This window comes from Echinops telfairi, unplaced genomic scaffold, assembly GCF_000313985.2.
Source record: "Echinops telfairi isolate 266 unplaced genomic scaffold, ASM31398v2 ScPeMD7_7458;HRSCAF=8496, whole genome shotgun sequence".
Taxonomy (NCBI): Eukaryota; Metazoa; Chordata; class Mammalia; order Afrosoricida; family Tenrecidae; genus Echinops; species Echinops telfairi.
Window position 1 is genome coordinate 36,653,449 of NW_022111358.1, and position 17,735 is coordinate 36,671,183.

Genomic DNA, 17,735 nt, shown 5'->3' on the forward strand with positions numbered 1-17,735 from the left:
TCTGCCGACCACTTGGCTTGGAGTGCTGGCCTCCAGAGCAGAAATGTTAAGGCACAAAAGTCAGCAGTCAAATTCGAACCAGAAGAGCTGCCCAGAAGGGCGTGTGGACCCCATTCCTTCTCGAAGTCAAGCCAGAGAGAAGAACCGGCATTGGAGGGCAAGGGACTGAGGAGGCTTTCCCACATGGAGCATGTTCTAGGGCTCCGCTGGCCACTTCAATGGCTTTAGAAAAACAAGTTCCTGGCAGAGAGGCCAGTTCTAGTTCTGGGATACTTATCTGGGGATCAAGTCTTAACCTTTACATAGAGCTCTCACTCCCTGCCACCGATTCTGACCCAGAGCGACCCTGCAGAACAGGGAGGGACTGGCCCTGTGGGCTATCTTCTCCTGTTACAGGGTTGCTGACATTTCCGACATCATTCTGTAGTCATTTAGGTAAATCATGCCCTTCTAGAAATGTATCCATTTCTTCTAGATTTTCAAATTGTTTGGGATGCAATTTTTCATAAAACTGTATGATTTAAAAAAAAATCTCATTTGGTTCTGTTGTAATGTAATTTCATTTCTGACTCGTAGAATTTGCTTTTGTCTCATTCTTTTCCTTTGTTAGGTCTGCCAGTGGTTCATTGACTTTGGTAACCATTTCGAAGAACCAACATCTTGTATTAATATTTTTCTATAGTTTAAAATTTATCCGACTCCTTGATTTCTGCCCTAATCGTTACTATTTCTTTTCTTTTAGTATCTGATGGTTTGCTTTGCTATACTTTTTCCAATTGCTGTTCTGAGACTGTAACTCTTTACAGGAGTGCAAAGCCTCATCTTTTCCCCTTGAAGTGGGTTGGTGGTTTTAAACTGCTGACCTTGTGATTAGCACCCCAATGAATAACCACTATACCAACAAAGCACTTATATATTTATACATACAAATATGTTGGGGAGGTGAGATTTCAAATCATGACTTTTGAGGATAGCCAGACCTAGCTATTAATTTTGTGCTCTCACTTGATAGCTATGCGACTTTGGATAAGGCATTTAACGTCTCTGAACCCTCGTTAGGGATCTTGAGAGGATTAAATAAAAGCTTGTGTGTAACAGACCTAGCACAGGACACGGAATAAGCCTTCAGTACCAGAGGGTGACAGAAAAGGTGACCTCTCTTTTTGCCCACTCAAGGGAGAGAAGCCCCAAGTGCAACACAGTGAGGGCCCCAGTTTCACCGAGTGACAGCCGGCATGGCTGGCAGACTTCCTGGGCTAGGAGTAGCTGGAGCAGAGGCTCTGGATGGATGTTGACTTTCCTTCCCTCCTGCGGGCACTGAGCTGGGCACGTCTATTCTCGGGACTGAAGGCTCGTCAGTAAAAAGGCCTGGCACCCCGCCCCCCCCCTCCCCCCCCGGAGCTGCAGGGGTTGGGGGAATCAGACCTCGCAGGGCCCTGTCATAGCCCTGAAGGCCAGGCCTTCCTTCATCTCCCCAGAGTTCACAGGACAGGTCCTCTGCTTACAGGCACTACTGTAAGGGATTTCTATTTCAGACTCATTCCTTCCAACAACCCCATGAGGCAGGGGCTATTCTTATCAACCCCTGCATCACGGATGAGGAAGTGGAGGCACAGAGAGGTTCAGAATGTGGCCCAGGACCACACAGCTAGAAGCCAGGATGGAAGTCCTCATCAACTCAAAAACCAAACTCACTGCCCTCGAGTTGATTCCGAGTCATAGCGACCCTACAGGACAGTAGAATTGCCCCAGTGGGTTTCTAAGACTGACTCTTTATGTGAGTAAAAAGCCTTCTCTTCCTCCTGAGGAGCAGCTGGGGGTTTTGAACTGCTGACCTTGTGATTCCACCAGGGCGCCTTTGGAAGTCCTAATAGTCAGACTCTAATATCCTTGTGCTGAACAACCACTCAAGGCTCCCCTGGTGCTCCACGTGGGAGCCACAGCCTACCATCCTCCTCCTCCACCTTATTGGGAATGCAAGTTCTCAGGTCCGATCCAGACCCACGGAATTAGACGCTGACAGTGGGGCTGAGGCACCTACAGTTCACCAGCTCTCCAGGCGATGCTGTAGCGGCAGGGGCAAGTAGGTTTTGGGGGGAATTGTACCTGACATCCTCCAGTCCACAGACATTGACCCTCACCACTTGGGCTGCATCCCATGAAGCCTTGGCTTCCCTTCCAGCCCAGCTGAGACCCCTTGCTGCCTCTGTACAAGGCGGAGACCCTTGACCCGCTGCCGACAATCCTCCTGACCTCACCTGCCGGTGCGCACTCGACATTCATCCGGCTTAATCTGAGGGGAAGAAGCCCCCTGAAGCCGGCTAAAGAAACAGGGAAACAATCAATCCCAGTAATTGCCTCTGGGGAGAACAAGGCTCTGAGATTATTCATTAACACCTTCTTCCCTATCTCCTCTCAAACCTCTCACTCTTAACGACTGCCCTCACACCCAGTTCCAGGAAGTTCTGAGGGAGGAGCCGCTCCCCAGGGCCTGAGACCTTGAAGGACATGAGCAGCTCCTAGCCCCTCGGTGAACTCCCCACGGAAGGTGAACTTGGGGAGATGACTTGCCTAGGCGTCTTTTTCACAGTGACAAGCCAGCAGGGAAACGGACTTTGAACTATGTTTCCACCTGTAATTCACACGAAAGCTACCCACTAAGTGAACGGGGACCAGACGGCGGGAGAACAAAGCTGGTGCGGGCTGGGAAGCCGAGGCAGGATGTGCTGGCGTGGAACTCCCCAAGATATTCTGACCGACTGAACTTCTCCACCAGCACTTCGAACCAGTTCCTTCGGGGTCCACCCCCCAACAGAGAATTCACCGTCCCACCCCAGAGACACCTAAGCAGAATCGGCCGTTGAACAAGATCCCCCCTTAATTCTTAGGTATTCCGGTGGGAAGCCCAGTTCTAAACCACTTAACAAGGTCAGGCAAATGAATTTTCATATTTGGGCATTAAATCCAAAGATGAAATGCAAAGCTCCCATGCAAATGAGCAGATGTTGTTGTTTCTGAGTCAAGGACTTGGGCTATTTTCATATCAGAAATGGCTGCAGCGCACCTGGCTTGGCCAGACAGCACAAGAACTGAGACCAGACAGGCCAACTCCGGGCCGGTCAGCATCTTCTCTTTTAGCAGGTGCTTTGGGACTAATATTCCTTTGGGGATGTCTGATTGTTCACTGTAGAAGCCCCGGGGTGTGCAGGTGCCTCAAGTTAAAACCAGAAATATTTGCAGCTTGGGGCATTTTTCAGAGCTGTTCATCTTTCTGGCTAGATTTCCACCCAGAATGAAACCTCTCTGCTACCCGCATAGAGGTTAGTGTCACTAAAAAGCCACGTTCTCTCCTCTTAGAGGAGGTCGAACTGGTAAGCAAGGCCTTTTGTTTCTCCTGGGTTGCTCCCGACTGTACCCTGCCTCCCAAATCACTTCCCTCTTTGGGACTCCATGCCTGCTTTCACCCTTCCTGCATCCCAGTGGGTAATTTTGGTTCTTGGGTAAATGAGAAGGGCAGACTATGGGTAGAAACGCCTGCAATGTCTCTCTTTTCCATTGCGAATCTTCTGCTTATGTCTTTGTGCTTGGCAGTCTCTGAGAACCAGAGAAAGACATGCATTTCTTTAGTCTACCAAAACAAACAAAACAAAACAACGCAAAAACAATATACTGAACAGTCCTGGGCTCCAGGCTGAGAAGTACTGACGTGGGCCAATGATTTCGCCATCCCCAGCCTTGGCTACACCATTGATACAACAGAAACAACCCTTCTCCACCCTGTGGGAGTGCTGAGAGGACCCAGGGGACGAGAGCTCGCTCTTCTTGACCCAAACCTTCTCCTTGGGTGATTGCATTGCCCAGCCCACCTGCCAGATGGATTAGTTTCGGGATGCCTCCCTAATTGCCATCTCTAAGCTCAACTGTTCTTTGCTCAGTGGAAATCCCCAACATGGGTCCTACCAGGTAAATCCAACTTCATGGTTCCACGGAGACAAACTTACCACCCCCGATCCATGCTCAAGTCCGGCTGACGTGGTACCCTTAAGTGAGAGATTTGAAGCCTCCTACATCTGGCTCTAATCCCCCTCCAGTTCATCCCAAGAGTCAGAAGACCCCCTCCAGTCCTTGCGTAGTTGGCCGTGATTATTTTTTTCCGCACCCCTTTTCTCAGCCTGAAATGTCCTTCCTCCACCTTCCTCGAAGACCATCTCAAAGTGCACTTCAGAAAGGGCAGGTAGCATTCTGCTTGTGCCTTGATGGCAGCACTGATCTCATTTTCTATCGTCACAAATAGCTGTGCTTGTGCCTGGCTCCCCAACCAGATGATCAGCTCTGAGACGGTTTACTGAGATTCCACAGGAGGCCGCCGCCCCTACCAAGGGTAGAAACTAGAACACATCGTAAGCCCCACCCACGCCGACCCTTCGGGTGTCACCATGATGGGAAAATCTGCTGTCTGAGATGAGGGCTTTGCTTCAGAAAAGAAAATTCTCTCTAACTCAGTCATTCTCAAATGAAGGGAGCCCCTCACCATTCCAGTCTTGGACTTTCTCAAAGGATCTGCTAGAGGTTTGGATGCATCCTGCTAGATAGGGAAATCCTGTACCATTGAGGGGACTGTGTGTGGGGCAAGGGAATGGGGAAAAGATTGGGAATCCTAGGTAGCCATAAAAGAACAGAGTCTGGGAAGAGAGGCATCAGGAAGACGTCTAAGGGGCTCGGAAGACTCCTTCTCTGTTCTCTGAGCACAGTCATTTGAAAACATTGAAAGCTTAAAGCAGTGGTTCTCAACCTTCCTAACATAGGTCCTCAATGTTGTGGTGACCTCCAACCATAAAATTATTTTCATTGCGACTTCATAACTGTAATGTTGCTACTGTTATGAATCGTCTGACCCCCAAAGGGGTAGAGGCCCACAGGTTGAGAACCGCTGGCTTAAAGGCTCTTTTTTTAAATCGTTTTATTAGGGGTTCATACAACTCTTATCACAATCCATACATACATCAATTGTGTACAGCACATTTGTACATTCATTGCCCTCATCATTCTCAAAACATTTGTTCTCCACTTAAGCCCCTGGCCTCATTTTTTCCCCTCCCTCTCTGCTCCCCCCTCCCTCATGAGCCCTTGATAATTTATAAATTATTATTTTGTCATATCTTGCCCTGTCCGATGTCTCCCTTCACCCACTCACTTTTCTGTTGTCCGTCCCCCAGGGAGGAGGTCACATATAGATCCTTGTAATCGGTTCCCTCTTTCCAACCCACTCTCCCTCTACCCTCCCAGTATCGCCACTCACACCACTGGTCCTGAAGGGATCATCTGCCCTGGATTCCCTGTGTTTCCAGTTCCTATGTTTACCAGTGTACATCCTCTGGTCTAGCCAGACTTGCAAGGTCGAATTGGGATCATGATAGTTGGGGCGGGATGGGGTGCGGGCACAGCGGGGAGGGAGCATTTAGGAACTAGAGGAAAGTTGTATTTTTCATCATTGCTAGATCACACCCTGACTGGCTCGTCTCCTCCCCGAGACCCCTCTGCAAGGGGATCTCCAGTGGCCTACAAATGGGCTTTGGATCTCCACTCCGCACCCCACACCCCCATTCACTATGGTAAGATTTTTTGTTCTGATGATGCCTGATACCTGATCCCTTCGACACCTCGGGATCTCACAGGCTGGTGTGCTTCTTCCATGTGGGCTTTGTTGCTTCTGAGCTAGAGGGCCGCTTGTTTACCTTCAAGCCTTAAAGGCTCATTTAGCCTCAAGCACAATGAAGGCAACACGGAAACACCTGGAGCTGGCAGAAAATCACTGGAGGAGACGATGGGGCATCAGGATGGAAGACTAACGACTGGCGGTAGGCGGATGGCAGAGCCGTGCTAGCTGAAAGCAGAAAGGACGCGAAGCACTGATGGATGAAGATCCCAGATGACAGCCGCCTTTGCTGTGGATCCCAACTCAACATCAGGAAGACCAGCGTCCTCCCAACTGGACCAACCAGCAGCACCGCGCAAGGCCAAGGAAATGCGGAAGTGGCCCAGGGTTTCACTGCGCTTGGATCCACAGTAGATGGCCATGCAGGCAGCACCTAGGAAGCCAAACAATGTGTTGCACTGGACCAATCTGCCGCACAGCCCTCTTTAGCGCGTTAAAGAGCAAAAGCATCACTCGAAGGAGGACGCGGGGGTCCTCTTCCGTCATCTCACAGGCATGTGGCAGGCTGGGCAGTGAACAAGGATGCCCGCAGCAAAATGGATGCCTCTGAATTATGGTGTTGGGAGAGAATCTTCAATCAACAGTGATTACATAGTAACACTACATCATCTATCACGGGTTCGTGGGGGTGGCAGGAGAAAGAGAGGAGGCGATGTCAAAGGGCTCAAGAAGAAAGGTCATGTTGAGAAATGGTTGGTGCCAACAATGGTGCATGTCCTGAGATGACGGAGGCATGGTTGGTTATAACATAGGTAAGAGCCCCCAATAACATGACTTATTTATTTTTTAAGAAAGGAAATAAATAAACAGTGAACTGGCAGAAGAAAGAACAAATCTGTGTTGGAAGAAGCAGAGCCAGCGAGCTCCCAGGAGGGAGGATGGTGGGGCTTTGTTTCACGAACTTTGAACACGTGATCAAGAGGAAGCGGTCCTTGGAAAAGGACACCCCGGAGAAAGAGGAAGACCCTCAACGGGATGGATGGACGGACACACTGGCTCAACCCGAGCGATTGTGAGGAAAAGGAGGGGCAGTGGGCTCAAGGCACAGTGACCGGGACGAAACGGTGGCAGGCGGGCGACGGGCCGTCTGTTGTGCACAGGCCGCTGTGAGTCTAAGCCAATCGCCACAAAAACTAGTGAGTGATGTGAGTCTGCGTGTGCCTGCTAGCCCACAGGGAGGTTCAGTCGGAAGCATACCAACTTCGGCGCGAATTACTTTAGTCCAAACCCTCACTTCTTTTCTCACTAACTGGGTGCCGGATCGGCATTTCCTCAAGCCCTCTGAGCACCAGTTTCCTTGTCTATACAATGGAGGCAAGGTCAACCGCATAGCCTCGTGCTCTGTACTCAAGACATGCATGACACCCTTCTCCAGCCTCTGTCCAGGAACCGCCCACCAGCAGGCAGGAGGAAAACTAAATTGCGGTGGGGGGCGGGACTCCTACTACTGACATGCAACGATGCACTGGGAGGGATGTAGGGTACCTTTTAGAAGGGCGACGAGGGCACTGGCAACAGGTGTGAAACATACCTGTCTTTGCCATGGTGACCGAGCCACAGGGCAGTTTGGGCTTCTCCCCGCTCACTGAGGGCCCCTGTGCTCTGCTGCAGAGGTGGTCCAAGCACATGCTGGTGGGTGCATCCTCTCCCTGTTCTCCTTTCGCTAATGGCTGGGCTCCTCCTGTATCCGCCCATGTGCTCTGACCCCATCTCTCCTCTTTGTTGTGCCTCTCCCGCCGCTGACTCCACACAGTGGTAAAAAACCAGCACCAGGACCTCGGCGAGTCTTTATCTTCGGTTCACTCAACCTATGCCAAAATGCTGAGGCTCAGAGAAGGTCAGGCAGAGTGCCGGAAAAGCACATCTGAAAGCAGAACTGACGCGCGCCGGTGGCATAGTGAGGATCGAGTGGCCACAGTTTGAACCCACCAGCTGCCCTGCAGGAGAAAGAGGAGGCTGTCTGCTTCCGTAAAGACCACTGCCTCGGAAACCCGCAGGGCAGCTCCACTCTGCTCTACAAGGTTGCTATGAGTTGGGATGGACTCGATGGCAGCGGATTTGTTTTTTGTGGTCGGTATTTTTGGCCACACGGGATGACTCTGCTGATAGTTGGCAGAGTGGGAAGTGTGAGGGCAGCGTCTGGCAGAGCAAGAAGATGAAGTCAGGCAGAGGGGTGCACCTCTGTGAGTCATTCCAGCCACTCACCAGCTCCCCTTCCTCCCTGGACTCACGCTAGACCAGAAGTCTTTCTCGTGAAAAAACGAAAATTAAAAAGTGCTTGGTTTTTTCCCTTTCTTTCTTTTTTGGCTAAAAGTGCTGCTTGGCTGAGAAAATCATAAGAACTTGTTCACTTCATCACATCCAGGCTCCTCCTTGCTGCCCCAGCTGCTAGAAGTAGCAGCAGCGTCGTGGAGAAAGGAAAGAAACAAGGCAGAGGCTCTCCTGCCGTCTCCTCTGTGATTTCCTCGCTTGGGGCTTCTGAAGCAGAAGCAGCTGGACCACCCCTTTATTGGTGCCGCTGCCATCTACTCCCAGACAGGACCGCTTCCCTTGGACCTGAGAGTCTTCAATCGGCCTTCCAAGCCCAAGGGAGCCCAGCCACTGGCCACTGGATCCTGCGGCACCTGTCAACCCTCCTGGCCCACCACTGAACACGGGGAGGAGTGAAGGTCCGTGGCTGCAGCTGGGAAGGCACACGCTTGTGTCTTCTGGAAGTGTCGGGGGACTCGGCGGCCGGGAAGGGGCATGGCAGGTAAGGTGAGTGATGGTGCCCGGGCTGCAGCGAGAATCATTTCCAGACACAAGCACTCCCAGGCTCCCGTGTCGGGAAACGTCAGTAGCCGATGGGAAACGCGCGGCAGAGCTGAAATTTCAATTCACTACAGACATCCTTTGGAAAAATGAAAGCGCTATTTTTAGCCCGGTGATTGATTAGGGTTGCCATGGCAATAAGAAACACCGAGGAGAACCAAACTGCATGCAAGCAAGCCAAACTCTTAAAGAGAAAGGGGAAGGCACATGGGGTGGGGGGCGGAGGGGGATGGGGCTTAGGGCCCACCTGCATGAGGAAAGAACAGATGTGTGCCGACCGCAGAGCAAGGGGGCCTTGGGAGACAGGCTTTCTCCGGGATCTGTACTTCAGAGCTCGGACGGCAGAAGCTCTGGAAGAACGGGTAACGCTTACTTTGATACAGTTACAGTCACCAAGGGTTTCATTCTCCCACGGTCCCCAATCTACGATGAAACAGAAAGCTAGAGGCTATTGGTCCCGTCCTATGCCCCTTTACAGGAGTGCTGGTGGTGTGGTGGGTTTTCAATGGTCTCCTAACCTCAAAGTCAGCTGTTCGAATCTACCAGCTGCTCCCCAGGAGACGGATGAGGCTTTCTACTTCCATACACGGTTCTAGTCTCAGAAACCCACAGGGGCAGTTCTACCCTCTCCTGTAGGGTTGTCACAAATGTGGATCGATTTAATGGCAATGTGTTTTCTCGATGCCAGTTTATTAGGACACTAGTGGTTTCAGTGATAGGATTCTCGCCTTCTGTGTGCGAGACCCAAGTTCAAGTCCTGGCCAATGTACTTCGCAGGCAGCTACCATCCGTCTGTTAGTGGAGACTTGTGTGGTGTTAAGATGCCGACTAGGTTTCAGCAGGACTTCTAGACTAAGATGGACTAGGAAGAGAGACCCCCACACCAAAAACAAACACCAGTTAATGAAAATCCTTTGGATAACAACATTCTGATCTGCAACGAATCACAGGGGCGGTGCCTGCTGCCCCATTGTGCATGGGGTCACCATGAGGTGGGTCTGGCTTGCTAGAAGCCAACAACATCCCAGTTTATAATGTAAAATTAAAAAAAAATCAATGTAGACGCCACGGCAGGGTTCTTCTGAAACCTACGCACTAACGCCTCCCCTGTTGGGCCTGTTAAAAGCAGGTCCCAGGCTCTCTCCCGAGGACTGGCATTCACTGCTACATTTGGTGGCGTCGAGTAGCACACCTGCAGACCCAGGAATTGAGGATCTTTTGTCTCTAAAAACATCACTTTCTTCATGTCAGTCATCTAAAGTGTCCCGTCATTTAAAGTGTCATTTAGGAGGGGACCTGGTGGCGCAGTGGATCGTGCTTCCGGCTGCCAACTACAAGGCCAGCAGTTTGAACTTCCCGGCTGCTCTGCGGGAGAAAGATGGGGCTTTCTGCTCCCGCAAAGAAAAACAGTTTCATGGACTCACAAGGGCAGTTGTACCCTGCCCTATCATCACAATGAGTCGGCGTGAGTGAGTGACACTTAGTATACTACAGAGTTGGGCAACCATCACCCCAGACTAATTGTAGAACATTTTATCACCCTCCACAGAGCCCATTAAGAGTCACACTTCATTCCCAGCTTCCCCACTGGTCTCCAAGCAACCACTTGTCTCCTTCCCGCCTCCACACTCTTGTCCATCCTGGACATTTCATACAAACGGAATCACCCCAGACGTGGCCTTTTGTGTCTGGCTTCTTTCACTCAGCTTGATGTTTTCAGCTTCACTCAGGCCATAGCGTCTCCCAGTACTTCATGCCTTTTGATGGTCCAAAGACACTGTATTGTTTCTATGTACCACGTGCTACAGAACTGTCCATCAATTGATGGGCCATTGTGGATAATGGTGCGAATGGACACGCACATACAACTTTTTTGTGTGGGCATGTTTTCAATTCTCCTGGGTATAGATCTCGGAATAGAACTGCGGCATCATATGGTAACTCTACGGCGAACACTTTGAGGACCTGCCAGGCCGTTTTCCAAAACAGATGTGCCGATTTACATTCCTACCAGCGAAGTGCGAGGTTTGGGTTCTTCCTCATCCTTGGCAACACTTGCTACCGTCCCAGTGTTTCTTAACTTCAGGACATTTTGAAATAATTTGTTTGAAAATGATGATCCAAAGTAAACGCGGTCACCAATTCAATCAGGGACAGGCAGACTGTGACCCAACAGTGACGTAACAGCAGCAGTATCTACAGTGTCCTCACTAGTACCACGCATTCCTACAAGTCTGATAATCTATCGACGCAACCCTGAACTGGCTAACCTTCGTACAACTAGATGAGGCCCAGCCTTTCCTTAACCCCCATTTACAGATAAAAAACAAAGGTCCCCAAAAGCCAAGTTACACAGCCATTCCATTGATGGTGTGGCCACTCAACCAGGCTGTCCGGCTCTGTAGCACGAAATGTGCTCAGTGTGATGGAGAGTACTTTGAAGGTGATAAGGTGGTTTTGTAAAAAAAAAAAAAAAAGTTTAAATACATAGCTTTGGGGAGAAAAATTCCATTTTGGGGGGTACCCCTCCTAGGTGCTTATGACCCTCCATCATAATAATGCTCATGGATATTAGCAGGGCCTGCCATGGTTCCTCGTTGACTGGAGGTGGAGCATTCAGATGGCAGCTGAGAGAAGCCTCACCCTCAGGGAACAGGCCTTGGTGCTCAGTGAATCCAACAGCCTTTGAGAGCAGACAAAATGTGTGTGTTGGCCTCAGTCAAGTGATAGCTGCATTCTGCTCCCAACGAACCCAACATAGGAAATACAGGAGCTACGTAAACGATAAATCGGGCATTTAAAAAGGCCACAGTGCGCTTCCTTCAAATGCCCAAATACCTTGAAACCAGTTGCCTTTGAGCTGGTTTTGACTCTTGGGGGCCCACGTTGGTCACCCTGAGAAGAACTGTGCCCATGGGGTTTTCAAGGGCTTGTTGGAAACGCATCTCTAGGCCTTTGTTCCGAGGCCCACTGGACAGGCTTGAACCTTTGCCCTTTCGATGAAAGCCGAGCCCGTTGACTCTGCCTTCCTAAGCCATCATCCTTGCGGTTGTGTGTCCTCCGGTCAGTTCCGACTCACGGCCTGCCCTTGATGACCCAGTAGAACTGCCCCTGGGGCGTTTCGGAGGCTGCCATCTTCGCGCAGCCGCAGGGTGGCCTCGCACCTGTGACTTTGCACTTGGCAGCAGAGGGCTTCAACACTGCGTCACTGGATCCCTTCCCCCCAAAAGCCAAACGCACTCACAGGGACCCCCTGTGGGTTTCCAAGACAGGAGTAGAAAGCCCAGTCCTTCTCCCTCGGAGGTGCTGGTGGTTTTGAACTGCTGACCATGCGGATTGCAGCCCAAAGCGTAACCACACCACCATCAGGACTCCATAAATGATCCTAGCCCTTTTAAAAGACAATGATGCAAGAAAAGGTAAATTAGATCCACTGGTCTCGGTTGATTCCTCTGCTCAGCACTCAATGAGGGGTGTGACTTCTCAGCCTTCTCAGGCCAAGACTGCCGAGTGCTGACATTCATAGAGGCTGATCCTATCAGAAGCCAGGAAGCAACCCAGAGGCCACACCATCGCAGGCTGGTTCAATACATTAGAGCAGACTCACAGATGTGCACCAGAAAGTCATTAACAAAACTACACAGAAAGAAAAAAAAAATGCATGAAAAAGAGGGCAGGAAAGAAAGGAAAAAGAGGGCGGAGCATGCACTAAAATATTTCCCGGGAGGAGAGTCATGGCTATTACAGCCTCTGCTACCGTCTGGGAGGCACTGTAATAGCACTTAGATGTGGCAACAAACACCTACTTTCAGTAAAGAAGAGAAAATTCAAATCCCATTGGGGGAAAAAAAAGGAAACACATCAAAAATTTCTTAGATTTCTTCCTGGGAGTTCCAGGATTTTTCAAAAAATTCTCCTAGTTCTAGTTTACTTTGGCCTAAAGAAGGAGTTCTTACAAAGGCCCTATTATAGATGAAGGGGTTGCGGTCCAGAAAGTTGGACACAGTGGTGTTAAGAGGTCCCTACCTCATGCCCATCATATCAGGCGTGCTGCTGCCGTGTGACGATGGGACCCAAGCTGAGAGCTGACGCAGCTCAGCAGCTTTCCAAGTGCTTACCTTTGAAATGGCACCTGACCCTGTCCTTCAAATGCATTATTAGCTGAGGGAGTGGTGGCTCCTAAGGCAAACTCATGAAAACTCTTGGACCAGGAGAAGGACAGCTCGAAAACTGCGGATGGGGAGGAATTCAGAAAAAAATAACTCAATGGTTTCTTTTTGGTCACCAGACCGAATACTTGCATGGTCCAAAGTAACACATTCACAGGGGCCTAGGACCATGAACTTTAAATGGAATAGTTGAGAAGCTTGGTTAGGGTAGATGAAGTATTTATAGGCTTTTAAAAGATCATTTCCTCTTAAGGTTTTATCTGGAAGCAATGCTTTCTTCTCTTGCCGTCTTATTCTCACTCCATGCAAAATGCGTTCACTGCCATCAATGGACAATGTATTCTACATAGACTTGACCTTCTCCCTAATGGAGTTCCCTGGAGACAACATTGATTCTCCAGCACTATAATCTGTAATATCCTATTACATATATGCCAAGTCCATACAAAGAAATTCAGCTTGAGGTAAACTCATACAACTGGATTTGCAAGCATTTCCACTCTTCAGCGCCAGGAACTAACTAACTTGTTCACAATGTTCCACCGTGCTGGAGCCGTGGTCTCCTGTTTACATTTACTTGTGTGAGGTGTGGGTCGATGGAGCCCTGGGTCGATGGAGCATAATGGGTGATGCATCGGGCTGCCGACCATAAGATCAGCAGTTCAAAACTACGAGCCACTCTGCAGGAGGAAGATGAGGGTTTCTACTTCTATGAAGACTTACGATCTCAGAAACTCAGAGGCAATTCTACCCTGCCCTAGAGGGTTATTATGGGTTGGAATCCACTCCATGGCAATGAGCTTGGTTATCGGAGCCGTGGGGAGAAAGCACTGGAAAACGAGAGACAGTCTGCACTGTTTGTAAAGTCCGGGGCGCTGAGTGGTACAGAGAGTTAAGTGCTTGACTGCTAATCAGGTTGGCGTTTGGCCCTTGGCCCTCAGAAAGAAGGCCTAGCAATCCGCTTCTGAAAGCTCACAGCCTGGACACCTTCTCTGTAATACAGGGTATGTGTGTGTGTGGGGTGGTGGTGGTGGGGTGGTCCCGGATCTCAATCGGCTCTTTGGCAATTGGCTTCGTGTTTGGGGTGGGGCTGGTGAATCTGTGCGGAGAGGTAGTTGGTAGGTACCTAGATCTGAAGTAGCTTTCAACTTCCTTTATTCTTCCTGGATTTCCCCTTCCATTTTGACAGAAAAGTTGCTCTGTGGTTGAAAGGCAATTTATTGACTTCTCTTCTCTGCCCGGTCCATTTCAGGAGGCTGAGCTTTCTCCCAGCCACTGGGAATCTCTGCCATTACCCGGGAAAGTGAAGCAAAGGAAATGGGGCCGGGGGATAGCTGGCCTTTCTTGAGGTCTGAGGACAAAGTAAAATGTCACACACAGGTGGGATCAGAGGTAACGGCGATGGGGCAATTGTGGAAAACACAGAAGAGAACAGCATTCTAGTAAATGCAGGAAGAGGGACGCAAGTAGGGTGGGGGGGCACTGGAAAATTCTAAAAGCACTAAGGAGAGACTGCAAGGACATCATAGCCAGGAGACTGACTCAGACGAGAGTGGCTTCCCCCAAATATGCTGCATCTGAAGAAAATGTGGCCAGGGAGACTGGAGGGACCCGAAGGAGAAACGGAGGAAGAGGAGGAGGAGGAGCCGTGGGAGGGAGGGATGGCAGGCAGAAGTTGACACACATAGGGAAGCAGCCACCTGCGTTGCAGGGCACAGCAAGGAAATCAGCTCGGCCTCTCGCCAGCCTGCACCCCACACCGACGCTTCTGTTCATTCATTAGTTCATTCATTGAGGGCGCCTCTTCCCATCAGGACGTGCTGAGTAACAGCACTGGCTGGAGAAGGCCGAGAGGGAGAGGGAGATCATGAATGAAAGGATGCTTTCTGAATGGGGGCTGGTTTGCTCCTGGCGCTCAGCTGCAAGGCTCCACCTGGGCTCTGACCATCTAGACTGGACCTGTCCAGGCAGAAGTAAGCAGAGGGTGATCCTGAATACTGATGACTGCATGCAGAAAGGGCAAGGCAGGGATTTAGAGAGACAGCCAGACCCCATCCAAGGGAAGGAATCACAAATAGAGATGGGCGAGCTTCCGGGTGACTTTCCATACTCGATTGGCATGCCTTTTCCATTAAAACCTGGGAGAATTCTCCTCCCCAGCCTTCCCTGACCCACTTTAACCAAGTGGTCCCATTCCTCACTTAGGAAACACCTTTAAAAAACCCACTCAGTGGTTAACATTTGCACAGACTCACGTATCCATCCTGCACTGTACCGATGGTCTCGTGCTTATAGTGCTGGGAAAGGTTCAAAGAGCCCAGAGACATTTGCATTCGCTCCATCGTATCACTAACATTTTCTATTTCCGCATGCCCACAGTTAGGCGGATTTTATTTTGAAGGAAAGAAGATCCGTCCCACCAGCAAAATCTTCCCCGTTGTATCCTTCGCATGTCACCAACTCGGGCAGACGCCTCGTGAATCTGTTGCAGAGCAGTGGAAAACAGGCAGCAGAGAACCGAGCCGGGAAGGAGCGATCCCCACTGCACCTTTCTCTCCTGTGTCCCTTACACCAAGGTTTGTTTTTCTCGGCTGACTGCCCTCGGTGGGTGAAGTCATTCTGAGCGGGATGAGGGCAGCAAGCGATCGGGAAACGTGAGGCTACAGAAGCTCCGTTGGTCCTCTGCTCGCTCCCTCAAAAGAGCTGGATGCATTTTCTCCGAAGAACCTGGCCAGAGCCAATGGAAACCGAGAGGATGGGCACACAGCACCGGCTGCGCCAAAGCCTGGGCCTCGCAGCGCGGACACTGATGGATTGCTGCGCCGGGCGCTCCAGCCTGCCCTGGGCCGTGACACACTGCGAGGGTGCTGGTTCACCTGTACAACCAGCTCCTTTTCTGAATGGAAACAAATCAGGCCCACGAGTTCATGGACACAAAAAACGTGCAATCGAACCCCCACCCTCACCCCGTCTTCCTGACCCCACAGAAAGAAGAGTAAGGGCCTTCCTTCCCTTGGCCGACTGAAGGAGTTGAGATGGTCAGATGGCTCTCCTCTGTCCTTCCAAAGGCCACTCCTAGAGTTCTGGTATGAGGGATCCATTCCTTGCTGGATGTGTCGTTACTTTCCAATGGAAGTAATTGAGGGGTTTCTACCACCCTTGGCTGGAGCTCAGTGAGAGGCAGGGGAGGAGGCGTGGGAACGGCCATAGGGCTGGAGAGGCTAGGGGTCCATCAGTACTTACACACAGCCTCCATCAGCTCTCTCAATTCCGAGGGAAGCTGAGAAGGTCAAGATTGAGAGTTCAAGTCCTCGGGGTTCAAATCCGAGACAGTTAGTTGCGTTCAGAAAAATGTCTCAATCTACCTCGTGCTGTTTTGGCGAAGAAAACCCATGTTCACCTTGGGTACGGGTGACTCGGCTCAAGCTCATTGAAACCCCCCCTGAACAATCCGCTCTCAGGGGGGCCCAATCCCATCGGAGAGTCTCATTACAGAATCCCTTCCTCGTACCAAACCTTGTTCCCCAGTTCTTTCACCCACACAACTCCCAGGCTGGTCAACACCGGACTGCCCACCACAGACTGCGCCTCGGGGAACTGCCAACCGCTCTGAGTAACTTTGGTTTTTGTGTGTGGACTGCCTGCTTGATGTCACCACTGTCGACGTCCTGTACCATCGGTCTTTTAAATGTTGCCAATGAGACTAGAGTGTCAAATTGCTGCTTGACTCCTGGGACCCCCTTCACTGGAGACCGGTTTTCATTGGGTGGTGGTTGTAAGTAGCCTGCCAGGCCTTTCTTCCTTCCCTTTCGTGCGGAAGTTCTGCTGCCTGCTCTTCAGCATCGGAGCAGTGCCAGTGCCTCCACGGGCGGGCGAGTGGTGGCTGTGCCTGGGGGGCATTGCCTGGGAGGGGCGGTTTCTCCTGCCGCACCATGGCCGCCCGCCCGCCTGCCCGTTGTCATCACCCAGGCAGAATTGTGGCTGCTCAGTTCTGTTGAAGCGTTGACTTTTTTTAGCCCGAGAAAAACAAAATCCGCCTTTTGGAAGGCAGCCAGTCTCCTCAGGCACCTTCTTTGTGAGTTTCTAACCTTCGGTAGAACCTGCAGGTTTTGGTCTGGCCTTTGGAACTGTCATTGTGCTGGTCTTTGTTAGCTGTGTCATTACGATTAGCCCCCCACCGCTCATAACAAATTACAGATATTTTTCCACTTCTAGGCAAATAACATTTCTCACATAGTCCTAAACACATACACAGAGTCACTCAAAGCGATGAGAAAGCTTTGATGTGTTGATAACTGAGAATCGCAAAGCCCGCCAGTCAAAACCAAGCTCCTTCCCATGAAGTCCGTGCCCATGCTGATTGACCCATAGCGACCCTATAGGACAGGGTAGGACTGCCCCCTGTGAGTTTCCAAAACTACAGCTCCATGGGAGTAGAAAGGCCCATCTTTCTCCAGTGAAGTGGCTGGTAGTTCTGAACTGCTGACCTTGTGGATCTCAGTCCAAAGAGTAACCACGACGCCACAAGATGTAAAGCCCTGGATGACCCCAAACAGAACGCTCTCTTGCTGGGTTTTGTCACCGATGAGCACAGCGTGAGGTCTAAGTAAGACACTGAGCAGTCTGATAGCAGACCCCAGGATGCTAAGACAAAGGTGCTCTGACTCCGCACAAAGGCCACCAGAGAAGAGACTCTGGTCTGTAGCTTCGAGAAGCCCAGGGGCTGCTCTCCAGAGGGCTTTCAATGTCTAATTTTTCAGAAGTAGATCACCAGGCCATTCTTCTGAGGCACCTCTTGGAGGACGTAAACCTTTCTGTTAGCAGCTGAGAGCATTGACCATTTGTGCCGCCTGAGATTCTACGGCAGACTGACTTACAGCCAGAATGTCCCCATGGGAACTGCTTTATCAAGAATCATGCTTTCCGAATCTCAGAACTTTAGTACAGGTTCTTAAAATAACAACAAATCCAACACAGTGTCATGTACTATTTTCCAGATTTCATGTCTCTGTTAATGTTAACTATTTTCCTCACATTTC

At 50.5% G+C, this 17,735-nt stretch overlaps 1 protein-coding gene across 4 annotated transcripts in view; it reads right to left on the reverse strand.

The window, feature by feature from the left end:
* Window positions 1-17,735, reverse strand: part of PITPNC1 (phosphatidylinositol transfer protein cytoplasmic 1) — a 302,891-nt gene that overhangs the window by 100,362 nt on the left and 184,794 nt on the right. The gene's annotated exons all lie outside the window — the stretch shown is intronic.